The following is a 23398-nucleotide window of genomic DNA, read 5'->3' on the forward strand; positions in this document are numbered from 1 at the left end:
GATTATAATGCTTTATTACGACAGCTTCCCTTGCGCAGAGAAAGCTTCCCAATTTAAGAGGTCGTTCCCTGCGTAGGTTGCACCGCAGGGAATCTGGGCGACCCGGTTTCTGGGTCGTGGAATGACGGCTGACGGGTCGTTACTGTGCCCAGCGGGTCGCAGCAAAGTGGCCTGTTTGCAGGGGGAGCCATCTGGCGGCGGATCGCGGCCACTGGGGCAATAAGGAAGGCGCGTTATCATTAGCACCACCCGCCACAGTAGCGAGTGTGCTATACTGCGAGCGCCGGGTGGACAACAATGTCACCTCGTCTTTACTGTCGCCATAATAGCTCCCTTCAGCGTAAACCATGGACCCCGTGCACTGTTTCAATGGCTGTTGTCCACTTGTGCACACCAAGCATTCTACACGACTCAACGTTCCGTATTTCATTGCGATGACACCGTTTTATTTTCCAGTTAATTCGTCAGTATTTCTATTGTGTTTACACAGCCTCCTACCCTGTTCCTTACCGTGCTAATGTTTCCATTGGTGAGTATTTGCTTTTTGCTTTACATCTCTCAATGTTTGCCTGTTTAAGCAATATTTCTACATTAGTTAAGCTAAATAATCATCGAAATGTTAACCAGTTTTATATTCCCTCTCTACATCTTCAGCCTCTCTTCTTCTTCCTGCTTCTTTTCATCACCTTTCCCCCTATTTAGCTTAAATGTAATCCAAGTTCGGATCCTGTGAATTCCATTTGCTTCCCTCGCAATCTGGGAACATTATGTCGTTTGTGATGATACACTGGAAGTAAATAAATTCATGGAACACTGAGAATATGATCGTGATTACGTTGCAGCTGGATTTTCCTTCAATAAATTCTCACAGAAATATTAGGAGGGCAATGCAGCCTTTGAAGAAATAATCGTTGCACTTTTTTGAAGTAATTCATGGGATAATGGTATTTATGGAACAACAAATGCAGTGTCAAGCCAAAATATTGTGACCACACTTACCACATGTTAGTCTAAGAACCATCTCTACCAAACGGGAGAAGTAGGCAGCTACCTCGGAAGTAGAAATTAAGGGAGAGCCAATTTTTGGTTATACACCCAAAAAATTTCGATACAATGGTTTTTCTAGCCGCTATGTTAACGTCAGTGACTTGACGGTAGTGCTTTGGCAATTAATGAAGCCATTTTGGGCTCTGGTTTGACGTCAGCCAGGGCTTAAACTTTGAATAAAACTCATCAGCAAGCATGATCGAAGATATTCAGCATAATAAGGGGTAACCATCGTTCTGCCACTTCCTTGTCAAGCAGGTAAGAGGAGTCAACAGAGGCTAAGAGCACTGTCTTGCCCTTCGGACAAGTATTTGCTCGTGAAAGTTGTAAACTGGAAATATCATCAACGATCAACAGCATGAGTAAACAGAAGGCAATAGTTACCACTGCATTCATGACACAACACATGATACGTTGCATATACATGATGATCCCTCCATTGCCAAAAATATCCGGATTAATCTACCACTCCGATCTGCTTCACGTCTGCTGTGCAGCGAGCTACCTTAATTTAAGTATTAATTGTATTTTTCTTACTTGTCACTTCTTCTTCGGTGTGTTTTTGCTTTTAGGAAGCTTTAATTGTCGAGTGCTATTAATAGTATTCCATAGATTTCATGTTTGTTTTGAATACAGTCCAGAGACAGGTAGTGCTATTTTCATTGTTTTCTACACGAAGTGGTTAGCAATCACAGTTTGGTCAATAATCAGCCGCCTTTAGTGAATTAGCAGTCTAGTTAAAAGTTGATTAAGTCTCTTCAGTAAATTGATTCCTTAGGATGGATAGGATGTGGGACTGCTGTGTACGGACGCAGAGATGGTTCTTAGACTAACATGTGGTAAGTGTGGTAACAATATTTTGGCTTGACACTGCATTTGTTGTTCCATAAATACCATTATCCATGAATTACTTCAAAAAAGGGATGTGTGGCTGCTGTGTACGGACGCAGGAGGAGCTGGCCACTCTTCGCGAACAGCTGAGCGTATTGATGGCCGCGGTCAGCCGTCTTCAGGCTGCTGCCTCGGAGTGTAGCGGCAGTGGGGAGTCTGGTGCGTCGCAAGGTACACCCCAGATGTTACATGCTTAACCCACTGTCCCTGCTGTCGAGACATCTTCGCGGGTACCGGGCGCGGTTCGGCCACCCTCTCCCCAAGGGGAGTGGCGGGTTCAGCGACGTTCGCGGCGCACGAGGCGGAGGGTAACTGTGGAGGCTGGCCGTGTGGCATCGCCCGCTCTGCCTGTGAGTGGACATGTGACTGCTCCTTCAGCAAGGTCCGAGCAGGCACACGGGTGGAGGGGTTTATTAGTTATTGGGAGCACCAACGTTAGGCAGATGATGGAGCCCCTTAGGGAAATAGCGGAAAGGTCGGGGAATAAGGCCAGTGTTCACTCTGTCTGCTTGCCTGGGGGTCTCATCCGAGATGTGGAAGAGGCCCTACCGGCGGCGATAGAGAGCACTGGGTGCACCCAACTGCAAATTGTTGCTCATGTCGGCACCAATGACTCCTGCCGTCTGGGTTCAAAGGTCATCCTCAGTTCGTACAGGCGGTTGGCTGAGTTGGTGAAGGCGGAAAGCCTCGCTCGCAGGGTGGAATTAGAGCTAACTATTTGTAGTATCGTTCCCAGAACCGATTGCGGTCCTCTGGTTTGGAGCCGAGTGGAAGGCTTAAACCAGAGGCTCAGACGATTCTGCGGAGAGCTGGGGTGCAAATTTCTCGACCTCAACTATCGGGTGGAGAAATGTAGGGTCCCTCTGAATAGGTCAGGCGTGCACTACACGCCGGAAGTGGCTACGAGGGTAGCGGAGTACGTGTGGAGTGCACATGGGTTTTTTTTAGGTTAGAGAATTCCCTCCCTACGCCCGACAAGACGCCTCCTGAGACGCGGAAGGCAGGAGTAGGCAAAATTCAACAAGGAATAACAATATTAATGTGCTAATAGTAAACTGCAGGAGCGTCTATAGAAAGGTCCCAGAACTGCTCTCATTAATAAACGGTCACAACGCCCATATAGTACTAGGGACAGAAAGTTGGCTGAAACCACATGTAAACAGTAATGAAATCCTAAACTCAGATTGGAATGTATACCGCAGAGACAGGCTGGACAGTGAAGGGGAGCCGTGTTTATAGCGATAAGAAGTGCAATAGTATCGAAGGAAATTGACGGAGATTTGAATTGTGAAATGATTTGGGTGAAGGTCACGGTTAAAGCAGGCTCAGACATGGTAATTGGATGTCTCTATAGGCCCCCGGGCTCAGCAGCTGTTGTGGCTCAGCACCTGAAGAATAATTTGGAAAATATTTCGAGTAGATTTCCCCACCATGTTATAGTTCTGGGTGGAGATTTTAATTTGCCAGATATAGACTGGGAGACTCAAACGTTCATAACGGGTGGCATGGACAAAGAATCCAGTGAAATATTTTTAAGTGCTTTATCTGAAAACTACCTTGAGCAGTTAAACAGAAAACCGACTCGTGGCGATAACATATTAGACCTTCTGGTGACAAACAGAACCGAACTATTTGAATCAGTTAATGCAGAACAGGGAATCAGCGATCATAAAGCGGTTACTGCATCGATGATTTCAGGCGTAAATAGAAATATTAAAAAAGGTAGGAAGATTTTTCTGTTTAGCAAAAGTGACAAAAAGCAGAATACAGAGTACCTGACGGCTCAACACAAAAGTTTTGTCTCAAGTGCAGACAGTGTTGAGGATCAGTGGACAAAGTTCAAAACCATGGTACAATATGCGTTAGATGAGTATGTGCCAAGCAAGTTCGTAAGAGATGGGAAAGAGCCACCGCGGTACAACAATCGAGTTAGAAAACTGCTGCGGAAGCAAAGGAAACTTCACAGCAAACATGAACATAGCCAAAGCCTTGCAGACAAACAAAAATTACGCGAAGCGAAACGCAGTGTGAGGAGGGCTATGCGAGAGGCTTTCAATGAATTCGAAAGTAAAGTTCTATGTACTGACTTGGCAGAAAATCCTAATAAATTTTGGTCCTATGTCAAAGTGGTAGGTGGATCAAAACAAAATTTCCAGACACTCTGTGTCCAAAATGGTACTGAAACAGAGGATGACAGACTAAAGGCCGAATTACTAAATGTCTTCTTCCAAAGCTGTTTCACAGAGGAATACTGCACTGTGCTTCCTTCTCTAGATTGTCGCACAGTTGACAAAATGGTAGATATCGAAGTAGACGACAGAGGGATAGAGAAACAATTAAAATCGCTCAAAAGAGGAAAGGCCGCTGGTCTTGATGGAATACCAGTTCGATTTTACACAGAGTACACGAAGAAACTTGCCCCCTTCTTGCAGCGGTGTACCGTAGGTCTCTAGAAGAGCGAAGCGTTCCAAAGGATTGGAAAAGGGCACAGGTCATCCCCGTTTTCAAGAAGGGACGTTGAACAGATGTGCAGAACTATAGACCTATATCTCTAACGTCGATCAGTTGTAGACAAAGTATATCTCGCGGAGAGACCATGAGGATAAAATCAGAGAGATTAGAGCCCACACAGAAGCATACCGACAATCCTTCTTTCCACGTACAATACGAGACTGGAATAGAAGCGAGAACCGATAGAGGTACTCAGGGTACCCTCCGCCACACACCGTCAGGTGGCTTGCGGAGTATGGATGTAGATGTAGATGTAGATGTAGGGGAGGCTATCAGGAAGAAGAGCGCAGTGGGCATTTTGGCCCAAATGGTTGATGTCAGCAGTTTTTGTATCAAGATTCCTGATATTAACAAGTATCACCATTCCCAAATTTGGTAATGTAGGCATCAGCATTCCTAGAATCACTGATGGCAGCCTCAACGTTACTAGAATTCCCTCCTCACTTAGAAAACTATTTGTTCTCTCACTATGCATTTGAGTTTTACAGGTGGACTGACCTACTGTGATAAATTGATAACACTGTGACATTTTGTGTTGCACTATGTTTGAACCAGGTTGTTATAATTGAACTGCTGGTGTTCGGAGTACTGAAATGCAGGCTATATAAATCATAGGGCACTGAATCGTAGTAGGTATGCTCACTAATCAATGCGCTCATGGAGTATGTTCAAAAAGTAATAGCTCCACCGTCTGTCACGAGATGGAAGTATGATTCTGTAAAGTCAGTGAGTGAAATATTTCCGGTTTTGATGTCAGTATCCTGTTTATCGCTTGGCGATGCACTTTGATTTCCTTTGTGAAGTGAATGTTGGTGCAAAGAGCAAATAGAGATGACGTTTTGCACAAAAAATGCAATGGCCACTGGGAAGGAAGACGGTACACTGCTGGTAAAGTTTTTTTTTTTTTTTTATCAGAGTGGCAGCAATAGCACCGCTGCATTGTGGGAATATCGCCGATAGAAACAGCTGTGAAGAGGCCCCATGTCGATAATTATGACAAATAATATAATCAAGAAATCTGAAGAAACAGGTGAATTTTTGGCGTGGAAGGGAGAGGGAGGGACCCATCCCCATGGCACACATTGATGTAGGTCCTGTACTTGTAACTCACTCTGCAGCACCTGCCTCAAGTTCTACAGCCAGTGCTCGAGCTGTGTCACGAGAATTGTCTCTGCACCAGTCAACTACTCAGGAGATTTCGCGGCACATTTTACACTGGTACCCCATCAAGATTCAGAATGTGCATCAAATGAAGCACCAAGGTAGGCCACAATGTCGTGACCTTGCCCCTGGTCGTTTGGCTTACTTGGAAATGGATGACTTATGGCCAGGGAAGATTTTTTGGATGGATGAGGCATGTTTTACTCTGCACAGTACTGTGGTTGAACAAGACTGTCGTACACATGGGTGTGCAGGTGCATCCACTGCAGTCAGTTTATGTGACTGTGTGATTTGGTTTCACAAGGTCATTCACTCTCTATTCATGTTTCATCGAGGAGATGACGCCTTGCAACATGTTATAAGGACTTCCTTGTGCAACAAATGATTCCAGATTTGCAAGAAAGGAACTGTGTCCACACTACTATGTTCATTGTTCATGCATGTCACTTTCCAGGTGAAAGATTTGGTTGAAGAAACGTTTATTAATGACCACATCATCTCTACACAATTTCCACATGTGTGCCGGTAGAGACTGACTGTCTTAAATCCATGTGATTTCTGGGTGTGGGGATATCTTAAAGATCATGTCTGTCAGGGATGTATCAGGGATGTTCCCGATACATCCCTGAGGAGATCATATTGGAGACATGTTGTAACTTGTGGCTATATACTAATAGCTATACCAGAACCACCATTATCGTGTGTTTGGACAAACCTCCCCTTTTGCAGCACCTACACAACATTCTCACTGCCTGTGGCGTCATACTCCCACCTGGTGACAAAATATGGGACTACTATTTTTTCAGCACATTCTGTGAGTGCACTAATCAATAAAAATACCTACAATTTTGCAGCGTCCTGCGATGCATACAGCCCACTCTGCAACACTTGGAACACCATCAGTTTAATTCTAAAGAAATAGTATTCTGTGATTGCTGTCGACATACTATACTACCACAAATAATGTTTAACTGGTATTAATTTAAAATGTTTTGTATAGTACATCCCACTCGTATGATAATATGTTACCCCTATAATCAAACATGGGCATTAATGAGGCGAAAGTGTTGCCACAGTTTGTGACATGGTTGAACAAACTGATACTGCCCAGTGTAGGACATAACCATTTTCCATGAGAAGATAATGTTTTATCGACAGTGCAAGTACATTGACAGTTACTAGTTGCAACAGATTGTCACTTTGTAGCACAATTATTAGTGCAGAATGTTCTTGTGGCCTGAATACTGAGCTATTAAAGTAAGTACGATTTTTAAAAGACGCTATAATATTTTTCATGACATGTAAAATTTTTTGAAGGATTTAACCACTTTGACTACTTAAAGTCATAGTGGCATTCCCATTCGTAGGAACTCAACTATTTAGTGCGTTTGTTGCAATAATACATGAAAATTGATTTATTAATCATGTTAAATACACATAGTGTGCCATATATTATTTTAACAAATACACCAACTTCTGCAGGGCCCTCAAAATGGGAAAACAGTGATTTACACTGCTATGATTTTAAACTTTCCACACTGACTTTATTCCAAAACAGAATCGCCACTGTGTAGTATCCCAAGCCCAGATGAGAAAGGAGGAGTGGGAGGAGTATCGTCCCTTTAAAAAACATTGGTTCAATTGACCTGGATGATAGTACCTTGTGTCTGATAAGACTGCAATAGTCAACGAGACAATGTGGGATCAGGTGCTCCCTACAGTGACTCGAAGTGTGGAAGCAGCAACCCTCTCTGCTAGTGTTGAACTGACAGAGAAGAAAAGGTGAGGTATATCTCATAAGTCTTGGTTGACATTCTACCAGGGCAAATGTACTCTGATTTTAAATCTGGTCCCAGTTGGCTGGTACCAATACATAAAAAAAAACATAACTCATGAATTTATAAGGTGGAAGCGTGATATTATTTAGTCAGCGACAATGTCATGATGAAGGAAAACGATTTCGTAGCGAAGACATGTCATGTGTAGGTACCTGGAATACAAGAGGAGATTTTAATACAAAGTAACTGGAGCTTATAGAAAACTTGAAACCAAAAATATAAACACTGCTGTAATAACAGAAACAGAAAAGAAGTAGAGAAACAAAAGATTTGAATAATTACATACTAATTTACCACGGAGTTGAACAAAGTAAATGAACAGTGAGGGAGTAGGCATGCTTGTAGACGAGAAACAGAAGAGAAAGATACATTTTTATGAGTACTTAATTGAAAGGATATTATTCGTGGGATTCAGAGATGGTACGGGACATTTGTGTGTCATAGCAGTATGTAAACCTGAAGATGGAAAATGCAAAGAATCTGTAATCTTTTATGAAGAGTTGCAAAAACAAGTAAATAAATGTAATAAAACTGATCATTTGTTAAAATTAGGAGACTTAAATGCAAGAATTGCAAAGGTACGAACAGCAGAAACAGTAGACACATTTGGTGAAATAACGTTAGTGAAATTTGAAGACATTAAGAGATTTTGCTACATTTATTCAGCTAAAGTTACAAATATCTTCTTCAGAAAGAAAGAAATACACCTGGAATGCAAAAGAATCACACTCAGTAAATGATCAGGTAATAGTTAATAACAAAATAAGCGCTCAAATTCGAGATATTCATGAATTTACAGATAATGAGATTGGCTCTGATCATTTCCTAGTTGCCTTGGAGATTGAAATGTGGGCAGTATGGTAGAAACAAACAAATTTAAAGAAAATCCAATTCCAAAACCTGAAATATCAAATACATCATCTGGAGTAAGAAAGTTTAGGGAACTTATATGAACGAGCCTCTAGTAGGAACTGAAAACGGTTGAAACTAAAGACAATATTGATGAACAATCTGAAAGATTGAAAACAAAATTAAGTTGAAAACAGGTGATGAGGTACTAGGAAAAAGTAAATTATCAAACCAGAAAAGGGGTCTGAAAACATGGAATAGAGAAATGCAAAGAGAGCAAAATGTTCATAATGCATGTTTATGAACATGAACAAATGAAGTTTGCGAAATACATAAACAAATAAGAAATAAAAGTAATACTTTAATAAAAGGTTACCACCCTTGGAAAAATTCACTGCTAACGTTGAACACGACATTCACAGAGGACAGAATACAGCATTTAAATTTATGAAGCTTATGAGTAAAATGGAGAAAGATACTGCAAACATTAATGATAAAAGTATTTATGGTACGATGGAGGCAGTGAAGAAACTTGTGATACAGAAATTGATAATAACTTTGTAGACCGAACAGACATCACAGAATTACAAGCACCCTTAAATGTAATTATATATAAAAGCTACTGGCTTCGATGGCACTAATACCGCATTAATCAAACATGAAGGAACCGTTTTAGAATTTTAGTTCCTCCAGTTTTTATGTATGTGTTGGAAGAAATGTTCTGCACCTGAAGAACGGAACACAGCTAAAGTAATTTCTGTATACAGAAAAAAGATAATAGGAAAAACACAGGAAATTCTAGAGGAATAAGGTTACTAAAATAGGATATAAAATTTATGGGAAAATTCTTGATCAAAGACTACTAATTATTGCTGATACAGTAATCTCAGAAGAACAATCAGGCTTCAGAAAGAAACATTTGTGTAATGATAAGACAAAGTACTGAAAAACGGCGCGAATATGGCTTTGAAATGCATTTAGCATTTACTGATTTTGAGGAAACCATTTATAAGGTAAAAATGAAAAAACTGTAAATGAAAGGTTTTCCTGAACGCCTTATTGATACTATAAAGAGCCCATATATAAGTACAAAAATAGTTATAACTTCAGGTTCCAAAATATCACATGAAATTTTAATTAATGTAGGTGTACCACAAGTGTGCAGTCTATCACCCACTTCATTTAAATTATATGTTGATGACTTACCTATAAAGTGGAGATATAGAACACACTTAAGCGTTAAAATAGGACCTACCATGCCATTAAGTACTGTGTTATATACTGATGACCAGATAATTTACAAAGTGTGGTATACACACTGAACCAAAACGTAGTATATTACAACCTCATCTGCAACCATATCTGCAAATTAGACAAAGGAAAGTATACTGTCAGATCAAAAATAATAATTAATGAGAAAATTTTAGAACAAGTACTGTGGATAAAATAAGGACATCAACAATAAGTTCAGATTTTAAAGTGTTTTCAATTAATGACAAGATAGGAGAGAACAGAATGAAATTGGAGGATCACATTAACAAAATGACAGAAAACAGATTTTGCAGTGAACACATGCTGTGTCGTTGGGCGATCAATCTGTTTTTAAAATAATTGAAAAGCCACGATCGCTTTAATATCGTTTACCTGATGACCAGTTTCAGCACTCTGAAGGATCTGTGAAGGTATAACATAACAGGTTTGAGGGAGGGCTTACATGAGTTAACTATATACATTTTAGTTATTACAGAACCATATACCTGAAACGTGGATTAACATTTATAAAACCATATGGACATCATGGCACATGAGGCAGACCATCTGATAAAAATCATTGTCACAACCAATAAAAAATAGTAAAAAACTGCTCTCATGGTCGTTCTTTCCATAAAATGTAAAACTGAAGTCACCAGATGAAACTACCACTGCTCGACTAACACCGGTCTGCATCATTACTGTCCTATTCCGCCCAGGCTTACCTGCTGTGATTCTAGCGGTTCACAACTGGCAACCAGATAGCGCTGTCCAAGCACCGCACACACAGTCTCACGGAATAACCACTCATTACTACTAAAACACAACTTTACTATAACTGCTTGCCACATGCCCATGCAAAGCCCACATTTGCGCATACACTTCCTGTACATACTATAATCATTATAAAGTCCGTCAATTACAAAGTAAAATCATCTGAAGCACAAATATTATCCATTAGCGCCTTACAAAACTACATATTATAATTTACCTGTATTCATATAAGGACGTCAGGAATATGCACACAGAAAGCTGTTCATAACACGACTTACGTACAATGTGACGAGCGATTAAAACCCGTATGCTGGGATTTACCTGTCTACGCACTATGGTCTTTGGTATTGTTAGCGCTAAAAAAGAACGTATTAACTTACTATAAAGTCTCTCACCATCTACACATTCGTTATGAGCAAGGTACGAATCAACTACGTATACCTGCATAGGCACATGGAGTCAGGGAACGCTAGGTCAGAAGCAAACCGAGGGGCACAAGAACAGGGGGGGGGGGGGGGGGGGGATGAGATGCGGACCAAGATGTACAGTGACTGCACGTACGCTCCCATCGGTATGGCATTCGTTTCGTCCATGGGCCTCACCGAATGGGGAATAATGAAAAACATCGTTTCAGGTAAGTGTCTGTAATAATTATAATGTATATAGTTAACTGAAGTAAGCCCTCCCTCAAACCTGTTACAGGTATGATATACCTTCACACATCCGATGATGGCACCTTCAGAGTGCTGATGCCAGTCACCTAGTAAACGATACTGAAGCTACCTTGGCTTTTCAATAATTTGAGAAAACAGATTGCCAAAAATATCATAAATTATCGGCCAGCTGGAAAGAGAGAACTAGGTAGACCTTTTAAGAGATGGATGGATGGATGATAAAGACCAGAACAGCTAATCTTTGGAAAAAGAAGATGATCACGACTATAAAATCTTCGAACAATGTACTATTTTTGTACTGCTTAGGCAGCTGAGTTTGTACAAGATATAAACTGTGGCATGAAAATAAAAGTACAAGTTAAACAATATGTACATAAAACAGTAATCTTCGAAATTGTAAACAGCTTATTCTTAGGTCTCAAACATTCTGGTCAAACTGAAACAGTTGTGCATATTTATTGTGTGATGGAGGTAAACAGCATATAGCGCATAACAACAATATAGCTCATATTATTGTTCAAAGTGACCACAACCAGTCTCAATACATGTGTGGTAATGGTGCATGATGTTCAGCCACACATCCTGAACATCACTGTAGTATGTTGCACCAGGAGGCAGCAGGCAGCAGGCAGCAGGCAGCTTGAACCCGAGCAAGCATATTTTCATCCATTTCTCCCATTGTTTTGATGTAACCCCAGAGGAAAACTTCCAGATGTGTGAGATCCCCCAATCACACTGCCAGTGGAACAGGATCTCTCCTTCCAATCCAGTGATGAGGATATATGTTGTTCAGGCTCTTGCACACATTAGCGTCGAAGTGGGCTAGTGCACCACTGTGTTGAAACCACCTTCCTTTGTGGAAAAAAACGGCCAGTCTCCAAGAACTGTAGCAGCACTTTTCACAGGAACACCGGGTAACGTAAATCTAACAGGAAGACACAAATAAGATGATATTAGGTGAGTTTTGACTTTGCCCATCCATACTTTTACAGAAAATCGTTGCTGGTGGCCGTCGATGTAGGTGGCGTGGGGATTGTCCTCACTCCAGACAGCTGTAGCTGCTGATCAAAACACCATCACAGGAGAGTGAGGCCTGACCTGTCAACAATACAGACTTTACATAGTGCAACGTTACAGCACTGCATCGGACAATCCATCAACAGAAGTGAACGTGGATCCCAAAAACGTTTGGTCTCAGCGCTATCAAACATTCTTTATGATACCTATTCCATCAGTACTCTCCACTTCCCTGTGTCAATAGAATCAGTTATGGATCCACTAACACTTGTTTCAAAAGACCCAAAAGGTTTACGGTAGCCTGTATACAGAGTGCGAAGAACGGCAGGAGGGGTTTATGTTTGAATGTGGCCATAGGTTTGCATAAAACTACTGTTCACAAAATTTGGTATCGTTTGTGCTGTCTGGTACTTTTTTTTTAACGATCGCAACACAAAAAAAACCACGGGCATGAGGTCAAGAGAGGGTGAAGCCAACAATGTCACCGAGTCCTATCTATCGCTAGGGTATGTGTCTTTCAGTGTCCGTCTTCGTGCTTAAGTACGATGTATGGGACAACTAAGATGCTGAAACCACCTATTCTGGCGTGGGACTAGGGGATACAGCTTCAACAGCTGACACGTCTCCAGCACCGAGGTCACTAAGGCGTGCCTTTCAGGTGATCCTCGACAGGAAAGGTGACGCTGCTGACTTTGATCCATGCGTCGGATGTAGAAGCTAAGCTCAGCGACTTGTGTAATACCATTAGAAATTTGTAGGCAGTGTGTGCCTATAAGGAGTTTCACCCTCTCCCTTCTTCTAGCATCTTACGACACCCCACTGTACATACGCTCATTACAACCTACCCTCAGCAGAATCACTTAAGATATTTCATCCACTGAGTGACGGGGGAAAGAAAACCCTTTCACATTAGGCAGCTGATTCTAGCCCCTATGGTCTGTCAGCCAACAAACCTTAACAACTTCTATATACCTTTTTCAAACAGATGTTGGCTTAATGGCTGTATGTGAACACCAACCGTACAAACATCTCCGAGAAAGATTTCATTTCTGGCGTATAAGCGCCTTCATTGCAATAGCCATGGTGGCTGCTTTTTTATAACAGCTGTAAAAAAATGTAATAAGAAGAAGATGAGCGCCGACCAGTCAGTATCAGCAGGCAGTGTTAAACAGTGGATGCAGCTGTAATGTGCTAACGTTTATGTATCACAAATTGCAATGGAGCAACATCTCTAAATCAGCTCTTCAAACGTTCTCCAGAACGTCTTGACAAAAAGAAGTGTGCTCAAAGTCTGTCCCGCACACCTCGACGTCAAAATAAAAACAACGGCACGTGGACGATTGGCGCGGCTTGGTTGAAATGCAGTGTTTTGAGCTATATGGCTCCAGCACCACCCCTTCTTATTTACAATTTGAAAAACAGTTCATTGATATAGGAAAGTACTTTTCAACGTACAACCTTGTTTGGTATTGCTATAACGTTTACAGTTAACTAAAACACTAATATCTGGAGGTGATGTCCAAAGCTTGATGAATATCCGAAAACAGCGCCACTTTTTCGAACCTCCAAGAGCTGCTGATAAAATAAATCTTTTATTTTTGGTAGGGAACCGGTATTTTCTTGAAAATTCCTGGAAGAAACTATGTGCCCCACCGAGACTCGAACTCGGAGCTTTTACTTTTCGGGGGCAAGTGCTCCGTTCCCGGATGTAGCGCCACTGCACAAGAGTGCGTTTGCGAATTTTTTCCGGTAGTATAGTAACAAATAATAAAATAGGTAAATTTGTCGCCTCCACTTTAACCCTAAAAACAAAAATAACTGCATCAGATCAGCTGCTCATTGCAAAAATATTTGAACTGCACTACGCGTCGTAGAAAGCACTCCAAACGAAGTTGGAAAAGTGTTGCCCGTATTTCGGTTCAAATGGTTCAAATGGCTCTGAGCACTATGGGACTCAACTGCTGTGGTTATCAGTCCCCTAGAACTTAGAACTACTTAAACCTAACTAACCTAAGAACATCACACACATCCATGCCCGAGGCAAGATTCGAACCTGCGACCGCAGCAGTCGCACGGTTTCGGACTACGCGCCTAGAACCGCGAGACCACCGAAGCCGGCCCGTGTTTCGGATTACGGAGAATGGCGTAATGTCGTTCGCTCGCTCGAGAATAATCTTATCGTCAGTGGCAGGAAAATATCGAACTGCAAGGCCGCGGACCAGTTCACAGAGATGAGTCTTGGTTTTCTGATAATAAACGTCATTGTGGAGCAACATCATTTACGTTGTTATTTGGTCAGGAGCAGCACGCATGAAGAATGTCGGAATTCACCAAGTTAGATACCCAACCATGACCTCGTGAATCGTGCTTCGGTAGCTCAGTTGATAAAGCACATGCCTGCGAAAGGCAATGATACCGAGTTCGAGTCCCGTTCAGGCATACAGTTTTAATCTTCCAGGACGTTTCATATCAGACAGATTTCGATGAAGAGTGAAAATTTCATTCCGGTATTTTCTCAATTACTGAGTAATATACTACTCCACACTGGACTCGCATTCGGGAGGACGACGGTTCAATCCCGCGTCCGGCCATCCTGATTTAGGTTTTCCGTGATTTCCCTAAATCGCTCCAGGCAAATGCCGGGATGGTTCCTTTGAAAGGGCACGGCCGACTTCCTTCCCCATCCTTCCCTAATCCGATGAGACCGATGACCTCGCAGTTTGGTCTCTTCCCCCAAACAACTCAACTCAATATACTACTCGGCCACGATAATAGTGCACTTGGCTGGCTGGCTGGTTGATTTGGGCCGGCCGCTGTGGCCGAGCGGTTGTAGGCGCTCCAGTCCGGAACCACGCTGCTGGTACGGTCGCACGTTCGAATCCTGTCTCGGGCACTGATGTGTGTGATGTCGTTAGGTTAGTTAGGTTTTAGTAGTTCTAAGCCTAGGGGACTGATGACCTGAGATGCTAAGTCCCATAATGCTCAGAGCGATTTGGTTGATGTGTGGGAGGGGACGAAACAGCGAGGTCATCGGCCCCATCGGGTTAGAGAAGGACGGGGAAGGAAGATGGCCGTGCCCTTTCAAACGTAGCACTCCGGCATTTATCTGGATCGATTTACGGAAATCACAGAAAACCTAAATCAGGATGACCGGACGCGGGCTTGAACAGTCGCCCTCTCAAATGCGAGTCCAGTGTACTAACCACTACGCCACCTCGCTCCGTCTGCACTTGGCCTCCCGTGTGGTGACGTTGCAGTAATCTAGTTCACTGGTGACTAAGCAAAATATTCACACTGGGAGTGCTACATACTGTCAAGTGGGTCAGCCCGTTCTCGTGAAATATCAAGAAAAAATCTCACGAGAAGCCGATCGAAGTGCCGACATTCCCAGGTGCAATAATATTGTGGTCGGCTAAAACTTCACGATTCGTCACAAACAGGAAGACACTGATAATCTACATGCTACAGCAACAGCTGGCGCACACTCTTTTTGCCATTGGGTCAATAGTTCCTCAACGTCATAAGCGTTTTGCCGAGTACCTTGGTATTTGTATTTCCCAATTTGCCTACCATAAGAGATGTTGTATTATTGTATCTGAGGAGAATTCGAAAGAGTATTAAAATGATATCGTTCCATTTAAGAACCAGAAAAGTACAGTCGGCAGTCTTGAAATTGTAAGTAAAATTCTGTCTAGTGAAATGTTTCATAACATGAAGAAAGCAAACTGAAGAAGATAAGTATCAAAATGTCATCTGTTGCATAACGTCCTTGGTGGTTATCCGGGTGCATGTGCGCAGCAGCAGATGTCTGTACACAGGTCACGCAATTCCCGTAAATTACGGGTCGATGGTTCGTGGGCACTGAGGTGGCCCCAGGTTACGTCCCAAATGTATTTCATCAGATTAACGCCAGACGAATTTAGTGGTCACGACATCAAGCCATTGTAGCACTATTATGGCATTCTGAGTCGCAGAGTGGGAGGGTGCAGTGGTGAGCACACTGGACTACCATTCGGGAGAACGATGGTTCAAATCCGCGTCGTGCCATCCAGATTTATGTTTCCCATGATTTTCCCAAATCTCTCCAGGCACATGTCAGGATGGTTCCTTCGAAGCGACACAGCCGATTTCGTTCCCCATGCTTGAAACATTCCGAGCTAGTGTTGTTGTTGTGTCCTTCAGTGCAGAGACTGATATGATGCAGCTCTCCATGCGAGCTTCTTCATCTCCCAGAAAGTACTGCAACCTACATCCTTCTGAATCTGCATAGTGTATTCATCTCTTGGTCTCCCTCTACGATGTTTAACCTCCACGCTGCCCTCCAATACTAAATTGGTGATCCCTTGATACCGCAGAACATGTCCTACCAATCGATCGCTTCTTCTAGTGAAGTTGTGCCACAAATTTCTCTTCTCCCCAATTCTATTCAATACCTCCACATTAGTTATGTGATGTACCCAGCTAATCTTCAGCATGCTTCTGTTGCACCACATTTCGAAAGCTTCTATTCTTTTCTCGTCTAAACTGTTTATCGTCTATGTTTCACTTGCATACAGGGCTACACTCCATACAAATACTTTCAGAAACGACTTCCTGACACTTAAATCTATACTCGGTGTTAACAAATTTCTCTTCATTAGAAACGCTTTCCTTGCCATTGCCAGACTACATTTTATGTCCTCTCCACCTTGACCATCATCAGTTATTTTGCTCCCCAAACAGCAAAACTCCTTTACTACTTTAAGTGTCTCGTTTCCCAATCGAATTCCCTCAGCATCACCCGACTTAATTCGACTACATTCCATTATCCTCGTTCTGCTTTTGTTGCTGTTCATCTTACACCCTCCTTTCAAGACGCTGTCCATTCCGTTCAACTTGTCTTCCAAGTCCCTTGCTGTCTCTGACAGAATTACAATGTCATCAGTGAACCTCATAATTTTTATTTCTTCTCCATAGGTTTTAAAACCTACTCCGAACTTTTCTTTTATTACCTTTACTGATTATTTAATATACAGATTGAAAAACGAATGGGGATAGGCTACAACCCTGTCTAACTCCCTTCCCAACCACTGCTTCCCTTTCATACCCCTCTTATAACTGCCATCTGCTCTCTGCACAAATTGTAAATAGCCTTTCGCTCCCTGTATTTTACCCCTGCCACCTTCAGAATTTGAAAGAGAGTATTCCAGTCAACATTGTCAAAAGCTTTCTCTAAGTCTAAAATGCTAGAAACTTAGGTTTGCCTTTCCTTAACCTGTCTTCTAAGTTAAGTCGTAGGGTCAGTATTGCCTCAGGTGATCCAACATTTCTACGGAATCCAAACTAATCTTCCCCGAGGTCGGCTTCTACCAGTTTTTCCATTCGTCTGTAAAGAATTTGTGTTAGTATTCTGCAGCCTTGACTTATGAAACAGATATTTCGGTAATTTTCAAATTTGTCAACACGTGCTTTTTTTGGGATTGGAATTATTATATTCTTCCTGACTTCTGAGGGTATTTGGGCTGTCTCATACATCTTGTTCACCAGATGGTACAGTTTTGTCAGGGCTGGCTCTTCCAAGGCTATCAGTAGTTATAATGGAATGTTGTCTACTCCCACGGCCTTGTACTCCATGAGCTAGTACTGCATCTCTAATGACCACGATGTCGGGAGTACGTTAAACCATAATATTCCTCCTGCGACGTCATCTAACGGTTGCTGCTACGTGGTTGCTTTTCTAATCAGCGTCCCATACAAACCAACCAGCTGTGTTTTTGCCTGTGGTTTCTCATACTTAATTTAATCGGTCTATGCACGGTTCTTGTTAAAAAGAATAGCTCGATGTAATCGTAGGGTCGACCCATTCGCATGTGCTTTCATGCCCTACACTTAATTCGCTTCAGATAATAACCTATAGGTATGATCCTGCAGTTAAAAAGTCTATTCATAGGCTAGAATGCCGGGTTATTGAAATAATCAGAAATAAAAAATAAAAGTTGAATGAATAATATAATAACAATGGTTCTGTTGTAACTTCTATAACTGATGTAGACGATTGGTAATTATGTTGAATAATGTTTATTCAAGAAAAGATCTCTCCAACAAACAGGAAGTGATCTTACGATACTCAGTTAAATTACAGATAGAATACACCCTTATCAAATATAGTAAAGTTACACTGAGACCGTTACGAGAGTGGTAGCAATCTCCCCATACTAAATTGTAATCAAAGATATGTGAAAACTGAGTCCAATTTATAATCACTACACACAAGATATTCGACAGCTCAAAACAGTTCGGAGTTCAACACGATGATTTACAAATTGCCGCAGGCGATACAAAGAATAGTAAGTCACAATCTGTCAGTCATCAGTTCTGTAATATAAGCGGAAAAAGTTATAGTTTTACTGTTGAGCACAGCCCCTTCAGAAGTTAAAGTGTGGCAGCGCCCGTTCACTGCCCAGACTCAAACACCTCCACTCATTACCACAGGAAGGTCTGCCTCCTTCCTCAACTCGCGTAAAATTGTCCAGAAATGCTCCCTTGAGTTCTTTACTCGAAAAGACGTCCCTCACCACTTTACTCCTCTAGTGTTGCAAAACCTCTCTTCCTTTCCATTGGCTGAAGACCATTCCCACCAAAAATACATCTCTCTTAAGTTCTAGAGATATCATTCGGCTCAACTTGACTGCTCCAGAGTGAACTAATACACTACAACAGTACTTAAATAAAGAAATGTTATAAGCATTAAGTCACACTCAGCACTTTAACAATAAATACAAACAAACGTTTGTCCATAAATAAGTAAGCCAGTATTCTTCCTCAAGTGCGCTCATAATAAATGATAACGGAATGTCGTTAAATAATGTTTAAATGGTTGTTTAGGCCCGCTTGTCAGAAATGGCTTGTAACGCCGGAAATGCATATCCTCCTATTTCCATCTATTGTACTATAAATTTTTTCCTTATTTTGTTACCTGAAGATATGACATTTTGGTGTCTTTATATATCATAATTGTTTTACAATTTGTATATATTTATGTTGATGTATAATTGGTTTGTTTTGTAAATATTATTTATATTTTTACACTGGGTCATGCCTAGGGAAGACTATGCTGTCGAACGATTACATCGATAGGCCGCGTGGAGAACCAAAGTGTTTAGGATCTTGGGCAGTGTTAACTCTGCCGCGTGGAGCGCGGCCAGAGCAGAGTCTGTTTGGAGTAGGGTGGTGGAGCAGATGTGCTAAGTTACGCTCCCGCGAGTTCCCGCGCTTTGGGGGTTTGGCAGCACGTAATTGCGCTCGACTTGCTATGAGAGTTTCTGGCACGGTGTCACACATCAAGTGCCCGTTTCGCCTGGTGACTGTGTCGAGAAGAAAGCACGCCAACATCCAGCGTCTGCAACAGTGACGGCCGACAATAAATGATTGTCGCTACCACCTGGATAGACGACTTCAAACCTTCAATCAACCAACAAGGAAGACTGGTAGCACGTAAAGTTTTAGAACTGTATGGCAGACCTCAGAAATGAAAACTGTTCCATTTGCATCACTGAAATACAGCAACTTAGCATGAACCTTTGTTGCTCGTTGTCCCAATTCCATTACCAAGCAAGGTCCCTTCCTTTCCCGAAATGAAGCCGAGTGTCGTTGAAATTCAAACGTCTGCATTAAAGTAATATCATTCCATTTCATTGCTTTAATTACAAAGTTCACTTAAAGTAATCATAGCTGGCTACAATAAACAAACAGAACTACACTCCTGGAAATTGAAATAAGAACACCGTGAATTCATTGTCCCAGGAAGGGGAAACTTTATTGACACATTCCTGGGGTCAGATACATCACATGATCACACTGACAGAACCACAGGCACATAGACACAGGCAACAGAGCATGCAAAATGTCGGCACTAGTACAGTGTATATCCAACTTTCGCAACAATGCAGGCTGCTATTCTCCCATGGAGACGATCGTAGAGATGCTGGATGTAGTCCTGTGGAACGGCTTGCCATGCCATTTCCACCTGGCGCCTCAGTTGGACCAGCGTTCGTGCTGGACGTGCAGACCGCATGAGACGACGCTTCATCCACTCCCAAACATGCTCAATGGGGGACAGATCCAGAGATCTTGCTGTCCAGGGTAGTTGACTTACATCTTCTAGAGCACGTTGGGTGGCACGGGATACATGCGGACGTGCATTGTGATGTTGGAACAACAAGTTCGCTTGCCGGTCTAGGAATGGTAGAACGATGGGTTAGATGACGGTTTGGATGTACCGTGCACTATTCAGTGTCCCCTCGACGATCACCAGAGGTGTACGGCCAGTGTAGGAGGTCGCTCCCCACACCATGATGCCGGGTGTTGGCCCTGTGTGCCTCGGTCGTATGCAGTCCTGATTGTGGCGCTCACCTGCACGGCGCCAAACATGCATACGACCATCATTGGCACCAAGGCAGAAGCGACTCTCATCGTTGAAGACGACACGTCTCCATTCGTCCCTCCATTCACGCCTGTCACGACACCACTGGAGGCGGGCTGTACGATGTTGGGGCGTGAGCGGAAGACGGCCTAACGGTGTGCGGGACCGTAGCCCAGCTTCATGGAGACGGTTGCGAATGGTCCTCGCCGATACCCCAGGAGCAACAGTGTCCCTAATTTGCTGGGAAGTGGCGGTGCGGTCCCCTACGGCACTGCGTAGGATCCTACGGTCTTGGCGTGCATCCGTGCGTCGCTGCGGTCCGGTCCCAGGTCGACGGGCACGTGCACCTTCCGCCGACCACTGGCGACAACATCGATGTACTGTGGAGACCTCACGCCCCACGTGTTGAGCAATTCGGCGGTACGTCCACCCGGCCTCCCGCATGCCCACTATACGCCCTCGCTCAAAGTCCGTCAACTGCACATACGGTTCACGTCCACGCTGTCGCGGCATGCTACCAGTGTTAAAGACTGCGATGGAGCTCCGTATGCCACGGCAAACTGGCTGACACTGACGGCGGCGGTGCACCAATGCTGCGCAGCTAGCGCCATTCGACGGCCAACACCGCGGTTCCTGGTGTGTCCGCTGTGCCGTGCATGTGATCATTGCTTGTACAGCCCTCTCGCAGTGTCCGGAGCAAGTATGGTGGGTCTGACACACCGGTGCCAATGTGTTCTTTTTTCCATTTCCAGGAGTGTATATTTAGATTACACAAGCACAAATTAAGAGTGCGAGTTTTGTTACCAGATATTGGCTTACCTGTGACTGCAGCTCAGCTTGGTACCTACTAAATTTTACTATTGTTAATTGTTCAAAATCATTTAAATCAATTTCAAAGTTAAATCTCTTGTTTCTAAATTGCGTAGATTCAAGTTGCTTTTGAGATGATTGTTGAGGTAGCCCAAGACTAACCTTATTTTATTCAATTTCGTAGCGCTTCAGAAGCAAAGTTCACTATTAATTTCAGTTACTAAATTAACTTTCAATTTTCTGGTTTTATTAATTCTTTTGCTAAATTAAGTCAGAGTGTAGCGAAATTTATTACTTCTGACAAACATTCAGTTTTCACACAACACGTGTCAACCTTCAGTTGCCACTCTTTTAGTGCTAATTATATGTGCATTAATCTTTCTTTTTCAGTTATTATAGTAGTTGTCCATAGGACTGGCGACCGTAATTTTCTCCAAATCTCAAACATCTAATTAACGCCAGTTAATTGTTAACGTAACGACCGCACATTTACTTTCTTTATTAACTTGACGCTTTTTCAAAATTAATTTCCATCAGTTTCATACGCATTTCTCCTTTCATTTAGATGTAACCCTTCCTCCCTCTTTACCGACAGATTAACTTCGGTGACTATTGCTTTTCCCAAATTCCATTAGGTACACGTGGTTTAATTTTTCACTGTCATTAAGGTCGATACGTAAGGGGAAGTTACAGTCTTATAGTGCTCTTTTACAAATCAGGTGTCAGCTAACACATTCGACTGACCACTTCTTAAATTATCACGATTTTTGTTCTATCACTTCTAATTAATATTTAAATAAAGTTACTGGCAAAATAGTGAACTGTTCATTAAATAAATACAAAAGTATGACAAAGTGTGAGGTAGTCATGCTGTATTCCTTTGCTGTGTAACTGTGGAGGATACAATGTTCTGACAAACATTTGCGTAATGAAAATATACGAAAAATGTAATAAGTCAAAAAGTAAAATAGATACAGGAGCTATCAGAGATCACTGCTATAGTGCAATGCTATCATTTGAAATATCGTATGTAGAAATCACAAGGAGCACTTAAATGTTATTTCATAAATTCTTCGTGAAAATGTTTATTCGCTGTGAAATATTAACTTGTGTAGTTTTAAGGACGTTGGAATATTCTTGTGTCACTGTATCCGCCTCATTTTTCAGAGGTTGCAGGTGCATTCAGATTTAATACTTGGAAGTGAGTTATTGTATGTTCTTGAAGAGCTCTAAGAAGCCATCTCTCACTTTGTGTGACACGTCACCATTTCTTGGAGCATTGTCTGTCCTAAGAGCTGAAATTCCCCCTACTGGGATTTACCCGTTTCCGGCCATCGCTTCTTGTCTCCACACTTGAGCTCACATGAAATGTCTGCCTGAGATCCTCGTACCGCCGACTAGCACCCAGCCAAGCAAGCAAATTCAGCTCCCCTCAGTACCAGCTCTAACTGGACGTGCTGGTAATATTACAATTGCTGCATTCTTTTCGTCCTTGTTAATAGAACAATTACTCTGCTAGGAGGTGCAGTCGCCATTAGGGAAGACATCAAATGTGAACCGATCCAGGTAGCCCTCGATAACTTTGACGTAGCCCACAGATGCTACAGCGCCTTGTCTTATTACAACGGATCGCATGGTACCCAAGGTGTGTGTGTCTTATAGGATAAAACAGACCACACATACCCGCATCCATGGGGCAGTGCATGTTTTGAGGATCCGTTTGCTTGCTTGATGATGTATGTGGACACGACCATTTGACGTGAAACAACCGCTGTACAATTTCAAGAGGTATATAGGCGAGAGAGTGGGCCAAAGTCTACCGCAGTTCACTACTACCAACACCACATCGTCATAATGTGCCTGTGCTTAACAGACAGCGGATTGCACAATAACTTAAGAGTTAAATGAAAACAACTTTACCAGACACAATCAGTGTGTGCTTCAGTATATTAATATAAGAGTTGTGAAGTCTCAGAATGATCAGATGAATATGTTAAGCAAAATACAAAATCTTAAGAAAAAATAAATGGCGCTGAATAATAAAGCTAGAGAGCTATGAATATGTATCACACAATTAAAAGTTACATGTTTCAAGTTGATCAGAGAAATATTTCGGTTGAAACCAACGTTTCTGCGCAAATCTGAAGCGGCTAAATAATAGCCTGAAAATTCGT

Source organism: Schistocerca gregaria, chromosome 2, assembly GCF_023897955.1.
Source record: "Schistocerca gregaria isolate iqSchGreg1 chromosome 2, iqSchGreg1.2, whole genome shotgun sequence".
NCBI classification, from domain to species: domain Eukaryota; kingdom Metazoa; phylum Arthropoda; class Insecta; order Orthoptera; family Acrididae; genus Schistocerca; species Schistocerca gregaria.